Genomic DNA, 16,314 nt, shown 5'->3' with positions numbered 1-16,314 from the left:
ACCCCTTCATAACCCCCCTCGATATCCCCCATAGACCCCTTCGATGACCCCCCAGAGCCTCCCTCATAGAGCCTCATAGACCCCTTCATATCCCCCCTCGATATCCCCCATAGACCCCCCTCAGCCTCCCTCATAGACCCCCTCGATGACTCCCCCCAGCCTCCCTCATAGAGCCTCATAGACCCCTTCATAACCCCCCTCGATGACCCCCCCATAGACCCCCCTCAGCGCCTCCATGATAGATCCCCATAGACCCCCTCCGTAACCCCCCTTGATATACCCCCATATACCCCCTCAATAACCCCCTTGATATCCCTCATGTACCCCCTCAATAACCCCCATAGACCTCCTCGGTAACCCCCCTTGATATTCCCCTATAGACCCCCTTGATATCCCCCCATAGACCCCCTTTGTAACCACCCCCTTGAGACACCCTCATAGCCACCTTGAGTTCTGTCAGGGAAAAAGGTGGGAGATAGATAGACAGACAGATATAATGTGAAAATATATTAAATATGTATAATATGTATATACATAATATTACATCTATATCTATCTTTCATCTATCTATCTGTTGCCCCCTTAGCCTCAGAGAGTGTGGGAGAGAGGGGAAACCCTAGCAGGGTCAAGTGTAAGGGGTCTCCTCGGTTTTCTCTCCCTTTTTTTGTGCCCCCCTCTGCCAAGTTCTTGCAGTCGTGGGGGGCGGGATGTGTGTGTCTGGGAAGTTAATGTGGGGTCGGGCTTGTTAGTGGCTTTATTATTTCTGGCCTGCAGTCTCAGGGTATTGGCATGTTTAGGGGGATGCTGAGGATGCTGGTGGTGTGTATGTGAAATGTGTGGGGGGTATGCTCAAGAGAGGGCTCAAGGCAGGTTTCTTGGGGGGCGGTCCAGAATCACTGAGGAGGGGCTGCCCCAGAGTGCTTGCTTTGTTAAGGTTAAAGGATTGTTTTTTTAGGTGGGGGGGGGGAGAGCAGAGGCAATTTGTGCGTGCGCATGCATGTTATGTATGTATGTGTGTATATATATCTGTGTCTGTGTGTGTGTGTGAGAGAGAGAGAGATTGTGTACTCTTATTAATTTGTATGCACCCTTTAAAAATATTTTAGCCGGGGGATCTGGGAAACAGATGCCGTGCTTTGTGAGGACAGGGTTTGTGGCTCTGCATTGGGACCCCTGACCTCTAGTGGCATGAAGGGTGGGGGAAATTGTCAGGAGTGTGTCGGGGATCATTTGTGTGTTGATGGATCAGTGCATAGCTGTCAACTTTCAGATTTGAAAATAAGGGATCAGCAGTCTCACCTGTCCCGGGGACAGTCTATGGGATATCTAACAATCCGGGATAGCAGCGGGAAACGGCGCTGGAATAAAGGAATTTCCCGCAAGAAAAGGGAAGGTTGACAGCTATGCCTCAGTGTGGTGTGGAACATGCAGATTAAGTTTGTGAGTCCTTCTGTGTGTTCTGGGGCGGCGGCGGCGCAATGGGAAAATCCAGAATGGTTGACTGAGAACCAGAGAGGCCCCAGGTTCAAACCCCTGATTAGCCACGAAACTCACTTCATGACCTTAGGCCAGCCCTCTTGGCGCACACCTGCTTCACAGGGTTGAGATGGCAGGGAGAACTGTGCCTTCAGTTCCTTGGAGGAGGAGGAGAATCAGGATATTTATAAATTTAAAAAGGATGGAAATGTCAAAAGGACTTTACAGTAAGCATTGGGGGACATAGCATGTTAGGATTGGGTAGGGGCAGGACAGTAAAAGAATACTGATCTCAGTGGGGGTTGGGGGGGTAGATGTAGAGGTGATACAGGATTTGGCAAGATGTTTGGAATCTGGCACTTCCACAGGCTGGTTGTCTTAGAGCAGTGTTTCCCAACCACTGTTCCGCGGCACACTAGTGTGCCGCGAGATGTTGCCTGGTGTGCCACGAGATGTTGCCTGGAGGGAGGCGGGCGAGTCGGGCGGCGAGAGGCGGGGCAGCGGCGGCGAGGAGAGGCCGCCCAGCGCGGGGCTCTCGCCGTCTGCCTGCCTGGCTGCCTGCGAGCTCGGCGGGCAGCGCCTCCGTCCGCAGCGCCCACCTCGCGGCTCTCATTCCCTGCCCCTGCCAAAGCTCATCCAGCCAAGCCGCGCTCTCCTTCCTGCCTCGCTTTGCTGCCTCCTCCCCCCCCCACCCCCAAAGCTTGGAGGTTCCCCGGCAAGGGGGAGGGGAAAAAATTGAAACTTACACTTTCGTGCGTTCCTCCCGGCGTGACGCTGCACGCTGACGTCACGGGGCTGTAATGGTGGTGTGCCTCGAGATTTTTTTCATCAAACAAGTGTGCCTTTGCCCAAAAAAGGTTGGGAAACACTGTCTTAGAGAGTGGCAGTATCCCATGGGCAAGATGGCTTTAACAGGTGGCATTGGTGTGCCTGTGATAGGGACAGAGGAAGTCCCTGTTAGAGTTAAGGGTTGGGACGAGGCAGATGGTGGCAACAGGCATTGAGGCAATGGGAGATGGTAAAGGGCATTGGCCTTGCATTGACACAAGACACTGATATCTGGTGTAGCAGGGGCAAAGGAGCGTAGCAGGAGTGGGAATGCGGTGTGCTGGTACAGGGGTATCACAAAAGCCCTGTGTTTGGGAAGGGGAAATGTGTTTGTGGGTGAGACAAAAGGGATAATTAAATGGATTTGGGATAATTTCTGGATGCTTGTTGGGCGTTATGGAGGAAAAGCAAGATGGTCCATAAAGGCTTTAAAGTAGATGGCTTTAGAACACTGTGGATTAGTACAGGGCCATAGCATGAAATGGGGAATCTTTCAAGGTGCTTAGCAGGGTGGACCAAGAAACACGGTGGTGGAAATCGTGAAGGGATCGAACAGCATGCTTTGGGGGTGGATGAGGGGAATACACCAAAAGCCAGAGTGAAAGGAGTGCATGGGAATTAGGGCTTGCAAGCCAGCATGCCAGCAAGAAGTTTTGAAAGAATTCCAGCATGTTGCCATGAGTGAACTTGATCATGGCACTAGTATAGGCACGAGGGGTGTGGCATAAAAAAATTGGCCCCTGGGAGAGAACTGGATGGGCACATCATGTTTTCTGTCTTAATGAAGCAGTTGTTTAATATGATTGTTTAGGCAAAGGGAGTATGGTGAGGGTAAATTGGGGTATTGCTGATAGTGAGATAGGTAAAACAGGCAGGTGAGGGTAGCGAGATAACATCTTGATGGGAGGGGTCTGGGATGGGTTATCTAAACGTGTTCATACTCAGCATGGATATCAAAGGTTAATATTTGGGGAAGAGATTGGGAGAAATTGGCGTTCGAAACTCCCATTGTTCTAGGTGCGCTTTGCGACAGGGAATTGCATTAATGCAAGCAGTTTCTGAGCTCTGGGCGCAGTACTGAGCCTAAGATTTCAGACTGAAACTGCCATTTCTGGAAGAAAAGGAGGACCTTTTCCTGCCTCCCCACATCCAGCCACTCTCTGAAGACTGGAGAAGGGACCCTCATTAGGGGGATGGGCAGGGGGAAGGACTCGACCATGTGAAAAATGAACATAAGATTTTAGCTGCAGTTCATTCATTTTCAGCTTTGTATTCTTGTTATAAAAAAGCATGCATAGAAACTCCATTGCAGTGCCCATATCCTAGGTTTAAGGTGCCACTCAGTTTCTAACACTGGGAAGAATGCCTTTTGGAGCGAGGGTGGCAGTACCAGTAGGGAGAGGACCAAATTACAGGAATGGCTGTGAAAATAGGGAGCTTGTAAAGATGGCATACATCCAGCTGAATAGTGATCAGTGCAGTGTAATTTTGCCCATGCCCGCTCAAAAGTGCCCCTTGAGTTTGGTGGGACTTGCTGTCAGCTAAGCGTGCATAGGATTGCAGCCTAAATATATGCTTCCTCAGCCGAGCTTCTGCAGCAATGTTTCATAAGCATAGCACCTCTTAAGCGTCATGAATGTTCAATGCAGAGTATTGGAATGTGCACACTTAGAGAATGACTCCTACGTGTACTATGCCAGACTGATCTGTGATGAGGTGCTGTGGGAGTTACATGCACATTTTAGACAGAGGAACGCTGCATTTTGCAAGAGCGTGGGGAAGGTAAGACCTGGGATTCTAATTTGCCTCCCCTCCTCTTGGGAGCTGGAAGGAGAATTAAGAGCACACATATACTTGCTTAGCATCACTGCAGTTCCTGAACGGCAAATACTCTGAACCTTTACTACCTCCTCTGAGCTTTGCAAAGGGCAACTCTTGGAAGTTACTCTGGGGCTGTGCAGAAGGATTCTTTTAGAGAAACCGGGGAATGTGTGTGTTCTGCAACGTTCCTTTTTTTGCATGTAAATCACTTTGGACATTGTGTGGATGGTAGTGACCACATAAAATAAAAATCGGCATCAGTATATTTGCCTAAAATGTAACTAGGGCTGCCCTTGTACATAATGGGGAAAGCAAATGGATGGGTGTTGTGTAACCCTATGTAGTGGGGAATGAGTATAGTTTCTGCCTTGTCTTTAATGATGTGCTGGAACCCAAGCTTTGGATTTGATGTGATTGAAAATGTCATCATGTAACATCCGTGGGCTGAAAGCAGATATATTGCAAGACTGAGAAATGTTCAGCTGCATTAATTTTCTATCATGAATACAGGCTGGAATGGGGATAAAAGGCTTTTTATATTTAAAGAGATTGCTGCAAGAGTTCATTTATTGGGACAGCAATAATAAGGGCAATTAAGTTTATCATTATATTGCTGATTAATAGTGTTGAGGTGAAAGTAGTCCTGTGTTCATCCTTCTTTGTAAACAGTCATGAAATACGGCAAACCCCCCCCCCCCATTCATTGCTGAAAGGCTTTTCTGCTCTAGCAGTTCCTCCCTCCCCTGCCCTGTTTGGTGATAAGCATTCAGGTTATAGCTTGTATTTCCTGTTGATTGAATTTCATCCAGAAGGAATTCAGTTTGTGCTGAAAACTGTCAAATGTGGAAAAATGAGCAGGTTGAGTTTTTCCTCTCATCTGTCTCCCTGCCTTCCTTCAGACAAAGGCATGTTGTGTTAGCCAACGAGGGGGAAAGGCAATTGGTTCCATTTATGTTTTAATCAAAATATGATTTCAGATGCAGCAGAGTATTTGTTCTCACTGAGAAGTTGCGATGGTGAAAGGAAGGGCATTTCTTCAAGAAATGCAGATGATGAAAGCATCTTAAGGGAAACATTTTGCTGGGCTTGATTGAATCAACAGTGTTATTTGGTGATGAAATGTTAACTGTGAAGTGGCTGCTGATTATAGTCTGGTTAGAGCCAGAGGGGAGTATAATGAGGCAGAATACAGGCTGCAGACCAAAAATCATTCTGCCATCAAATCACATCTTGGCCATTTAAATTTTTTTCCCAATTGCCACCTTTTTTCCAATATCTGCCTGGTTTATTAAATTATACATATTAACTACTTACAGGTGTTGGAACATGTATTTCAGTTACTAATGAATTCATAGAGAAATAACATTTAATATTTGTAAACAATTTTCCTGAATGCAGATAAGCTTAATAACTCCGTGTTAATCCCTCAATAAATAATATTAATTGTTGATTGGCAATCCACTGCTAATCTACATAATTACTTTTAACTCCTGTTTGAATCAATGGAATTTATTCCTGGTGATAACATGACTTACGATCACAATACTGTTGGGAAGGGGGTATGGTTGGGTATTACATCTTGAACCCAGGTTATCTGGTTCAGTAGCCTTTGTGCAGTGCTAAGCAGTTACCCTATAGCAGACTGCTAAATAGTTGACTGGGGTTTTTTGTGCTTCATTTTGCACCTGGAAACAATTCACTCCTTCCTGGCTGTTGATAATATAAATTCTGCCAGCTAGCAGTAGCTGGGACCTCCAGCCTCCTTTACTGCCCCGCTTTCTCTGCTTGCATCCGCGAGGCTCCAGCTCTTTCTGGTCTTTGGTGTTGTAGTCAGCCTTTCATATTTTCTGAATGCAAAGAAACAATCCCAAGCTGTTCCCTATGTGATAGTGAATAGAAGGACCACATTTGAGGACCGTGACCCTCTGTATAGACCATGGGTAGGCAAACTAAGGCCCGGGGGCTAGATCCGGCCCAGTCGCCTTCTAAATCCGGCCCGCAGACGGTCCGGGAATCAGCGTGTTTTTACATGAGTAGAAAGTGTCCTTTTATTTAAAATGCATCTCTGGGTTATTTGTGGGGCATAGGAGTTCGTTCATTTTTTCTCTCTTCAAAATATAGTCCGGCCCCCCACAAGGGACAGTGGACCAGCCTCCTGCTGAAAAAGTTTGCTGACCCCTGGTATAGACCTTGGACATATGATTCACCTGCTTTTGTAGTATGCCTCTTGGCCCTGATCCTGCAAAGCTGTTCATACTCTAGCCTCTTGCAGATTAACTGTCAGGATAGCTAACTGATTTTAGTAGGTTGCACCTGTAGCAGAGGGTACTCTGCTGTGTCCCGTCATTTTGCGCTGGGATTTTACCCTTCTTCCCCAATGCCTTCCCCAGATCTGCTCCAGAACAGATTTTGGGTGCATGCTGGGGGTCGGGGGAAACACTCCTTTGTGAAAGCAGAAATCCTTGCACTGTCGAAACTTCAGGCGTAGTTGTTGTTGTTTAGTTGTTTAGTCGTGTCCGACTCTTCGTGACCCCCTGGACCAGAGCACGCCAGGCACTCCTGTCTTCCACTGCCTCCCGCAGTTTGGTCAAACTCAGGTTTGTAGCTTCGAGAACACTGTCCAACCACCTCATCCTCTGTAGTCCCCTTCTCCTTGTGCCCTCCATCTTTCCCAATATCAGAGTCTTTACCAGGGAGTCTTCTCTTCTCATGAGGTGGCCAAAGTCTTGGAGCCTCAGCTTCAGGATCTGTCCTTCCAGTGAGCACTCAGGGCTGATTTCCTTCAGAATGGAGAGGTTTGATCTTCTTGCAGTCCATTGGACTCTCAAGAGTCTCCTCCAGCACCAGAATTCAAAAGCATCCATTCTTTGGCGATCAGCCTTCTTTATGGTCCAGCTCTCACTTCCATACATTGGATTCCACCCAGACTGTGTTCATAGGCTTGAGCTGCAATCATCAAAATAATAGAGGTAGGGTTACCGTATTAATGTATATGTTTGTCACATTTACATACTGCTTTTTCACCAGTTTCCATTTAAAAGAATGGGCACACGAGAAAGGGAGGAAGAAATGAAAGGAAACCCATACCATGGACATTGAAGGGAGAATCCAGATGGCAGTTTATTTTATTTTTACGTTGATATTCCACTTTTTCCTCCAAGGAGCTCCAGGTGGGGAACATGCTTCTCCACCTCCCCATTATATCACCACAACAACCCTCTGAGGTAGGATAGCCAAGACTGTGACTGGCCCAGCGTAACCCAGTGAGCTTCATAGCTGAGTAGGGATTTGAACCCTCGACCATGTATTCCCCCCCCCAAAAAAAAATAATACTGGAGTAAGCAGATTCGAAGGGGGAGATTTCATTCGATGAATAATTTGTTACTAATTTGCTAAGAAATAGCTCTTGGGAATAGCTTAAATGTTAAATCTGAGCAACACTATAGTTATGATGTGAAATGTCTATTTGATTATTTTTCTCTAGCGAGGCTGAATAATGCACCTGTCAGTTTCTTTATTCAAATGCTGCTGTGTCACTTGTCGGATTGAGCTTTGACTAAAGTACATCTAAAAAGAAAAACTGCCTGTAATGAACTTTTTTGTGTGTGAAATATATAATGGTTGGTATGCCCCCCTCCCCCAAAAGAGAGAACAGCATTGATGGCCCTCTATACTTTTCCGACAATTGAGAAATCCCAGTGAGGAATAATTGCTGTTGTCCGAGAACACAAAACATCTCTTAGGCAACAACCCAGGATGTTTTAGAAAATTGTCCCTGTTCTGACTCCCTGCAGTATTTCGGCTCAAGCATAGCAAAATTTCATCTAATCAGTCTTGGAAATGCAGGTAAGCTCTGAAATGGCCACAATTGCAGAGGCACCCTGCTTAGGCAGCCTGAGTGTATCCTTCAGCCTAACAATTGTTTCTGACTCACTTTTAAAAATGCTACAATCACGGTTGGATTTTTTATCTTCTTTCATAAAATGCTGGGTGGCTGGAGATGATGAGCTTGTTAAAAGGGAAACACTGTTTATGTGCTTTCCCTCCCAAGCACTCTGTCTGCCCTTCAGTCCAGTTTACAATCTTCATTTGTCTTCACTTAATGCCTTTCAGCCTTGATTATATCTGCTGGAGCTCTTGATTTGAGCTCTTTTCCAGCCCTTTTCTATGCTTCCCAGGTTTTCCATTCAGAGATCTTGCTCAGCCGAGATCTTCTTTGGTTTGATGGCTGGAAGTGAGCTGGCCCCAGGTTTTGTGGGCGCTGGGTAAACATGGCCCTAATTCAGGCTAATATGATGACTACAAACATCATATTACATGTACATATTGTTTGTGGTCTTAACATAGGGTACTGTTTATTTGATGAATCAGTTCCCATTGAAGCTTGAAGTGATTTCATAGTAAAAACAGTTCCACTCAGGGAAGAGTGGGGCTGTAGAAATTACGTTTTAGAAATGTGTCTATCTTACATATAGACTACAGTCTGTAGCAGGAAAACATTTTTCAGTAGGATGACTGGGACCTGTAAGCAACAAATCTTACAGGGCTGTGTGAGGACAAGACGTGTCTTTCACCCCAGATAGTGGATGCTCTCATCCTCAATGATAGGAATCACGTGTGTGCCTCTGCATGTAGACAGATGCATTACCTGCCCCCCGCAGTCTTAGCAGCTATACAAATCATCCCTATATGTGCACACGCACACTCACCCCACTATAACGACAAACATTTTGCTAGTACTTAATTTTATTAACAAGGGACGCGGGTGGCGCTGTGGCTTAAACCACTGAGCCTAGGACTTGCCGATCAGAAGGTCGGCGGTTTGAATCCCCGCGACGGAGTGAGCTCCCGTTGCTCGGTCCCTGCTCCTGCCAACCTAGCAGTTTGAAAGCACGTCAAAGTGCAAGTAGATAAATAGGTACTGCTCCGGCGGGAAGGTAAATGGCGTTTCCGTGTGCTGCTCTGGTTCGACAGAAGCGGCTTAGTCATGCTGGCCACATGACCTGGAAGCTCCCTCGGCCAATAAAGCGAGATGAGTGCTGTAACCCCAGAGTCAGTCATAACTGGACCTAATGGTCAGGGGTCCCTTTCCCTTTCCCTTTCCCTTTAATTTTATTAAGACACATTTATTTCCTTACCTTAAATGACAACTTGGGGAAAATAGCAGGGAACTTGGTCTTCACCCTAAATCAGTATTTGCTCGAATGGGAAAAGCATAGACTCGAATGGTGCAGGTTAGTTCTGTAGCATTCGTGTTGGCATTCACGCTTACTGGGAGCGTCGAACATTCCTTTACAGACATATTAACAATGTTGTCATTTAGTCGTTGAGTCATGTCCGACTCTTCGTCACCCCATGGACCAGAGCATGCCAGGCACTTCTGTCTTCCACTGCCTTCAGTTTGGTCAGACTCATGTTTGAAAATACAGAGAACAATAAATTGCAGTTACATTCAAGGAAGGATTTTAGGTTAGATTTTTTTTAAAAAAAGTAAGTTAAATGGGTGTCTTAATTTAGAAATGGGCCTTTCAAAGCAGCTAGTGAAAATAACGATGAAAGGTACCTAAAATACAAAACACTAAAATTAGCATAAAAAATAATGTTGCAAATAACAAAAATGAAGTGGCAGCCACAGTGGCGCAATCACATCTTCCCTCTGCCTTTTTCTGTTAATTGAAATGGAAGTGAAAAATAGCAGAGCTTCAGATGGCAGACTCTTTATTTGTTTTATAACACTTGTATCCTGCCTCTTGGTAAGCTCAAGGCAATTCATGACAGGAAAAAAGCATCCCAATATAATTATTAATAACTCCTTAATTACATAGGAAACCATAAATATAACACACTGTTAATTATAGCACCCAGCTCCAAAAGCAGCAGTAAAGTTTGAAACCTCCCTGCAACCTCCAGACGTTAAGCAGTGTCAACGAGCTTTATAGAGGTTCCTCAGTGAAAATACTGAGGTAAAATTTTGCAGCTCAACTCAGGGGCCACTATTAAGAAGGTCATGCTAATTCCCATCATGGTCCTTTCTTCTCTTAAAGTTAGTACTTGAGCAAGCACTTGCTAAATTATCTTATTCTCCATCACAGGGGAGGCCTAAGAGGTCTGCAAGCCTCAGGCCATATTTAAATATTGCTTTTGCCCTGTTAAATATGATTATTTTGACCATGTAGAAATCCCTTACTAGCAAGGTTAGTGGTACATAATTTGAGTAGTGTTTTTCCTAGGGATTCCTAAAACTGTGAACACTTGACCAGATCAACATTTCCCCCCAGGCTGATTGACTCTATACCCCATAGGACTTTGCCTGCTTATCTGTATGTCTTAATAAGCTTTCTATTTTTATCTCTCTGGGGTTTTGGTCTGTGTAGTCATGTAAAGCCTCAAGCCAGTTAATTTGTCCATAATCCAGTTAAGAAGACGTTCTTAAATTTAAACAAAGTTAAAAACTAATTGCCTGATCCTGCCATGTTAATAGAAGCACCTCAGGGTAGATTTTCCTGGTGCATACAGAACATCCACTTTATCAACAGAAAGAGTGATATGTTTGTCTACCCATTTGTTTTAGCTTATAATGAGTTACAACGTACAGAAATTAGCACCTATATACCATAAGTAATATAACAATATGGGTATCTGAGTTTTCAAAATCCTAGAGTTTATATTGGATTAGAGCAGCCTTTCTCAACCTTGGGTCCCCAGATGTTGTTGAACTACAACTCCCATCACCCCTAGCTAGCAAGGCCAGAGCTCAGGGATGATGGGAGTTGTAGTCCAACAACATCTGGGGACCCAAGGTTGAGAAACACTGGATTAGAGTAACATATTTATTTATTACGTATGTGCTTCACCTCCCCTTCACCCTAGAGAAGGCTGGGTACAACAGTTCGAAATGGGTACTCCTGGCAACCTGAAACCACCTGGGCTTCAGGTGACAGTACTGCATCAAGGGCCACCCCAAATAATGCCCCTGTGCAACCTCGTCCACACCTGGTAGTATTTCTACTTCCTGTGCTCAAGAACCCCAAATACATAGCATGGCTATCTTGTCTGGATTCAGCTTCAGTTTATTGGCTCACATCCAGCCCATTATTGCCTCCAGGCATTGGCTCAGCAGCTCAACTGCCACTCCTGATTCGGATGGAACAGGTAGATCTAGGTGTCACCAGCATATTGATGTTGTGCCTCATAAAAGTACATTGCCCTGCATAAAGCACATTGCAGTGGTCCACCCCTGAAATTACCAGGACATGGATAGCTGTGGCTAGGCTATCTGTACCCAACAGGGGTCAAATGCACACCATGGCATGTGGAATTGTGGATCCCTTTTTACGTATATGCATCTCTCTTGTGTTACTGATGAATGTACCAGCTGTGGAAAGCAACACACAGACTCTTGTCTTAGCCCTACAGAGAGCAGCAAAATTGTACTTGCTCTGAAGGGAGCAAGCACAGCTTCCCAAGAGCCTAAATGGGGAGTTGGTAACCATATCCCAAGAGATCTTGGCGGTCTTCCTGTCTGCCAAATTCCCTCAGCCTGATTCCTCTGATTTGTCCACAAAATAATTGTGATGGAGGGACTGATGAGATCAGAATCAAGGTGTCCTTTTGTATTTACTGAGTTGAAAGTGATATAATCTTACTTTGTAATTATTTTATTACTAAACTTTATTATGTAGGCTCTATAGATTTCTTGCACTTGGTTTTGTACTGCAGAATTGCTATTAATTTTGCAATCTGTATCACACCGTTCGTGTCACATCTGAGTCCATTAACAAATCATAGCAGAATTAAGCCCAAGGAAACAAAATGATAATTGTTTTCAAATGGGGATAAGTGATTCCTCCAGGCCTTCTTATCAGAGTTGATAATGCCCTTCCAGATATCCTCGAAGGCAAATTCTGCTGATGTCTTGTATCATAACCCAGAAGACTACCTAATGTAGTCTTAACATTTTATAATGTGGAACTGATAATGAAACAGAAGTATTTCCATTGAAAATGCCTTGGCGCTTCAGTGTCTCTGATCAGCCCCAAATGTAGCAAGCTGCCATTCGCAAAACACAGTTCTGCTGGGAGCCGACTTTGAGCTACCTGATAAACAGATGGGGACAGGACAGCTGAAACTGCTGTACCAAACCCAAGAGTTTGAGCTCCCATTCTCCTCTTCCCAGAGTGATTGTGAATCACCACTTAAATGTTCAGTCTGTGTTTAACTAGGAGGAATGACTTTGAGTCATAGAATAAAGTGTAAAATAAAAGCATTCAGTTGTTGGTGCCTTGCAAACCCTTGGGAAATAGTCATTAAAAAGCTTTGCCTGGCACTTGAATGAAGGCAGTGGTGCCAGGCAGACCTTCCTGGAGAGAGCATAGATGATGATGATGATAATTTATTATTTGTATGCCAGCCATCTGATGGGGTTGCCCCAACCACTTTGGCTGGCTTCCAATAAGATGCAGAGCTATTACAGAAAAGGACCATAATCTTGCTGCTGTCTCCCACGCCTCCCTTTGGAGGTGATGTGCAGAGAGGGGCCTCGAATGATGATCTTGGGGTCTGGGCAGGTTCCAAGCTGTAGGTCAAACCAGCACTCTGAATAGGGCCCAGAGAACAGATTGTCAGCCAGTGCAGTTGGGCCAGAATCAGTGCTAAATATTCATGCCTTCCTGTCCCAGTTAACAGTCTAGCCACCATGTTCTGCACTATAATTTCTGAACTCCGTTCAAATGCAGCTCTACAACACATTGCAGCAGTATAACCTAGAGGTTATTTGAGCATAAACAATGGAAGCCAAGATCTCCCTTCTCAGACAGTGTTGCAGCTGGGTTACAAGTCGGCTCTTTTTTCCAGACTTAGAAATTCTATCTTATGAAAACACAGGCATTGATACAGTAAAATAAGCCCTAACCGTTGCAGATACTGTGTCATAAGAGGATAGTTTATGTGTGTTGCTGTGCAATTTTTCTTCTTCTTTCCCATGGACTATATATCTGCACATCACAAAGGGAGTAATAAGATGGAGGTTTGAACTGCAATTTCTTAGAAATTGCTCCTTCTGGTAAATGATCATTCAGTCTCAAGCCCTCTGCTGCAGTGGATGGAACAATAAATACAATAATGCTCTTTTATCTTACAAATAGTTGCTTAAATGGGTTGTTTGTTTTTAATGATAGTATGATCCCCAGGACTCATAAATGCCTGTGATTTTATTCTCATGGAAATAGCTCGCGTATTTTGGCTCAAAAGTCTCCTGTTGTGGTTAATTTCTATAATATGCTAGCTAATCTACTCTTTTTATCCTCTGCAGATCTAGTCTAGTGTTTCCCATATGGTTTGGTAATTAGCCCAACATACAGTCCATTCTCTTTTGCTTTGGGCTGCCAGGTGGTTACTAGGTAACTGGCTAGTCTCCCTGAGTAAGAATTCATGATAGCCCTGTGATTAAAAGGTTGAGTTGCAATTTAGAAATGTGTGTTACTGTTGCTCTTGGGAAGTCACGAAGAAATATTTGCCAGTAGCAAAGGCCACCTTACATATGTCGTGACCTATTTTGCTGCAGCAACTTTGCATAATTGAAGTGTCCTGCTGGTGCCAAATTATGGTTGATAGATCTGTTAGGATAGACCTACCGTTTGGGCTCTGTGAAAGGGCCAAGAGGTGGCCAGGAGAATACCTGTGCCGCTATCACAGTTTGCTAGAAAGACTTTAAAAACCTCTATGTATCTGAAAAAGCTCTAAAAATGTCTATATTTTAAGAGCCTTTCCAGCTGTTGTGGCAAACCACTGCAGCAGGACAGGTGATGCCTGGCCACTTTACCCGTAATGCCAGCCTCTTGGCAGGATCGTCTTGGCCAGGCATCCCCAAACTCAGCCCTCCAGCTGTTTTGGGACTACAGTTCCCATCATTCCTGAGCACTGGTCCTGTTAGCTAGGGATGATGGGAGATGTAGTCCCAAAACAGCTGGAGGGCCGAGTTTGGGGATGGTTGATCTTGGCCCTTTTGCAAAGCCCGGGCAAGGGAGGTGGTGGTGAAGAAACTGCCAGTGCTGCTGCTCAGATAAAGCAGGGAGGACAGAGGTGAGCAGCTGCTGCGGATGGGAGTCTGGCCCAGTGGTGAGTGAATGGGTGGCAGGTTGGGCCAGTGAGGGGTCCTCAGCAAGTGCCCTCCATGACTGAATGCCGGTCCTGGTCCTGGTCTTGACACCTCACCATTGTGAATTTCCCCTGGAAGGTGATAATGGGGAGTTGCTCATAAAAGGTTTTCTGGAGAGGATTTGCAGAGAAGTTACTTCCTTTCATGTTTATAGGGTGAATTAAATAAATGTTTATCTCCTGTGCTCTGCATGATGTGTTGGGCTGCAGCTGTTCAGGGTGTGCCTTATGTAGTCCATTATCTAGCCCGCAAGCATCTGACAGCAGTCGAGGCAGCTTACGTCCTGAGTGTTTCAAGAATTATGTCCCCGAGATACTTTCTCCTGCAAGTCTCTTCCATTTTCTCAAAGTACTGCATGCTTTGAAAGGATCATATTCCTTGCCGTCTCTGAGGAAGATGTTGCATGCTCTCTGATCTGTGTGTTACGTAGAAAAAGAAACTCTTTGGTTGTATTTGGTAGGCCGTGTGTAAATCTGCATGCATAAATGTGTGTGTGCAAGCTGTTTAGTTGTATTTTAATGAAACACGAGTGTTGCCTGTTTTTGTTTTTTCAGGATAGGGTGAGCAAGAAGTTAGGAAATGTTTGTATAAAGCAATGCTAGGGATTTGCCTCCCAGGTTAGGCGCCTAATGTTTGCTTGCCACTTGTCCCTATTCATTTTGACTGAGTCGAACTTTTTCACGTTTTGGGTCTTTCAGAAGCGTTGCCTTGCCTGAGGTATTTACACAGTGGAAGAACAGGATGATGTAGGTTTGCTTCAAAGGATGTGCATGTATCTTACTCCTCGGGATATGCCAGTAACAATTCGATTTTTCCTGTGCTTTGTCTTATTGTGGCAAAAATGGCGTTGCACATAAATAAGAAAATGGTATCGGAAGTGGCGCCAGGGTTTGCAGAATACAAAGAAATCTGCAGGCAGGGTGGGGGGAACCCCAAGGAGGAGGAACTGCCTCATAAAACAGCCCCACAATAACTCAAATGGTGTGGGGTTTTGTGTGTCTGGGAGGGAAGAAACTGTCAGTGGGGAGAGGCAGGAACCGGGATAGAATGGAGGCATTAGAATGGAACCAAAAAACATATAGATAAAGAAATCTAACCCGCAGCCCTCCAGATATTGGACTGCGTCATCTTTGGCCACTGCCCATGCTAGCTGGAGCTGATTCAAGTCCATTTGGAGGGCCACATGTTAGCCAGTTTCCAGTATCCTTGAAAAGTGCTTAGCAGTACGTTTCCGAGCACAATTCAAAGTGTTGGTGCTGACCTTTAAAGCCCTAAACGGCCTCGGTCCAGTATATCTGAAGGAGCGTCTCCACCCCCATCGTTCTGCCCGGACACTGAGGTCCAGCGCCGAGGGCCTTCTGGCGGTTCCCTCACTACGAGAGGCCAAGTTACAGGGAACCAGGCAGAGGGCCTTCTTGGTAGTGGTGCCCGCCCTGTGGAACGCCCTCCCATCAGATGTCAAAGCGATAAACAACTACCTGACATTCAGAAGACATCTGAAGGCAGCCCTGTTCAGGGAAGTTTTTAATATGTGACATTTTAGTGTATTTTTCATCTTTGTTGGAAGCCACCCAGAGTGGCTGGGGAAACCCAGCCAGATGGGCGGGATACAAATAAATTATTATTATTATTATTATTATTATTATTATTATTATTATTATTAGCAGTCTGGCCATAACCGTCTGGAGCAAACTACCAGTCAACATATTATTGCGGGTCCCCCTTGCAAACTTGCTTGTAGTCAGGGCCGTCTTACCCATAGGCGCTAGGGGTGCGGGGCGCCGGGCTCTCAGGGGTGGCAGGCCGAGAGTCCGGGGCCCGAGAGCTGAGTCCAGGGCAGAGCCTGCCCGTCGGTTGGTGCGCTGTGGTGGGCTCTTCTGCGGGCAGCTCTGCGCCACGAGTTCGGGTGAGCCAGTGAGATGCTGATGTGGCTGGCCAGCTCCGCCATCCTGCGCTCCTGGGACTGGGCAACCTGGGGGCGGGCGCCAGGCGGATCTTTGCACCCCAGCGCTGCATATGCTTAAGACAGCTCT

General features: G+C 45.5%; 1 protein-coding gene and 1 long non-coding RNA gene across 6 annotated transcripts in view; one reads left to right on the top strand and one right to left on the bottom strand.

The window, feature by feature from the left end:
- Nucleotides 1-16,314, top strand: part of FAM168A (family with sequence similarity 168 member A) — a 168,934-nt gene that overhangs the window by 478 nt on the left and 152,142 nt on the right. The window contains exon 1 of one of the 5 annotated variants that reach the window (XM_081197461.1): nucleotides 3,966-4,086. The exons of the other annotated variants lie outside the window; for them this stretch is intronic. The gene's annotated coding sequence lies outside the window, so the exon portion shown is untranslated. Of the gene's footprint in view, nucleotides 1-3,965; nucleotides 4,087-16,314 lie in introns of those variants that run through there. 5 annotated transcript variants of the gene reach the window in all.
- LOC308588853 overlaps nucleotides 1-16,314 on the bottom strand; it is a 271,876-nt gene that overhangs the window by 175,576 nt on the left and 79,986 nt on the right. The window lies entirely within an intron of this gene.

This window comes from Podarcis bocagei (genome assembly GCF_964188305.1).
Source record: "Podarcis bocagei genome assembly, chromosome: 6".
Classification (NCBI taxonomy): domain Eukaryota; kingdom Metazoa; phylum Chordata; class Lepidosauria; order Squamata; family Lacertidae; genus Podarcis; species Podarcis bocagei.
This window is presented reverse-complemented; position numbering and strand designations above follow the sequence as displayed.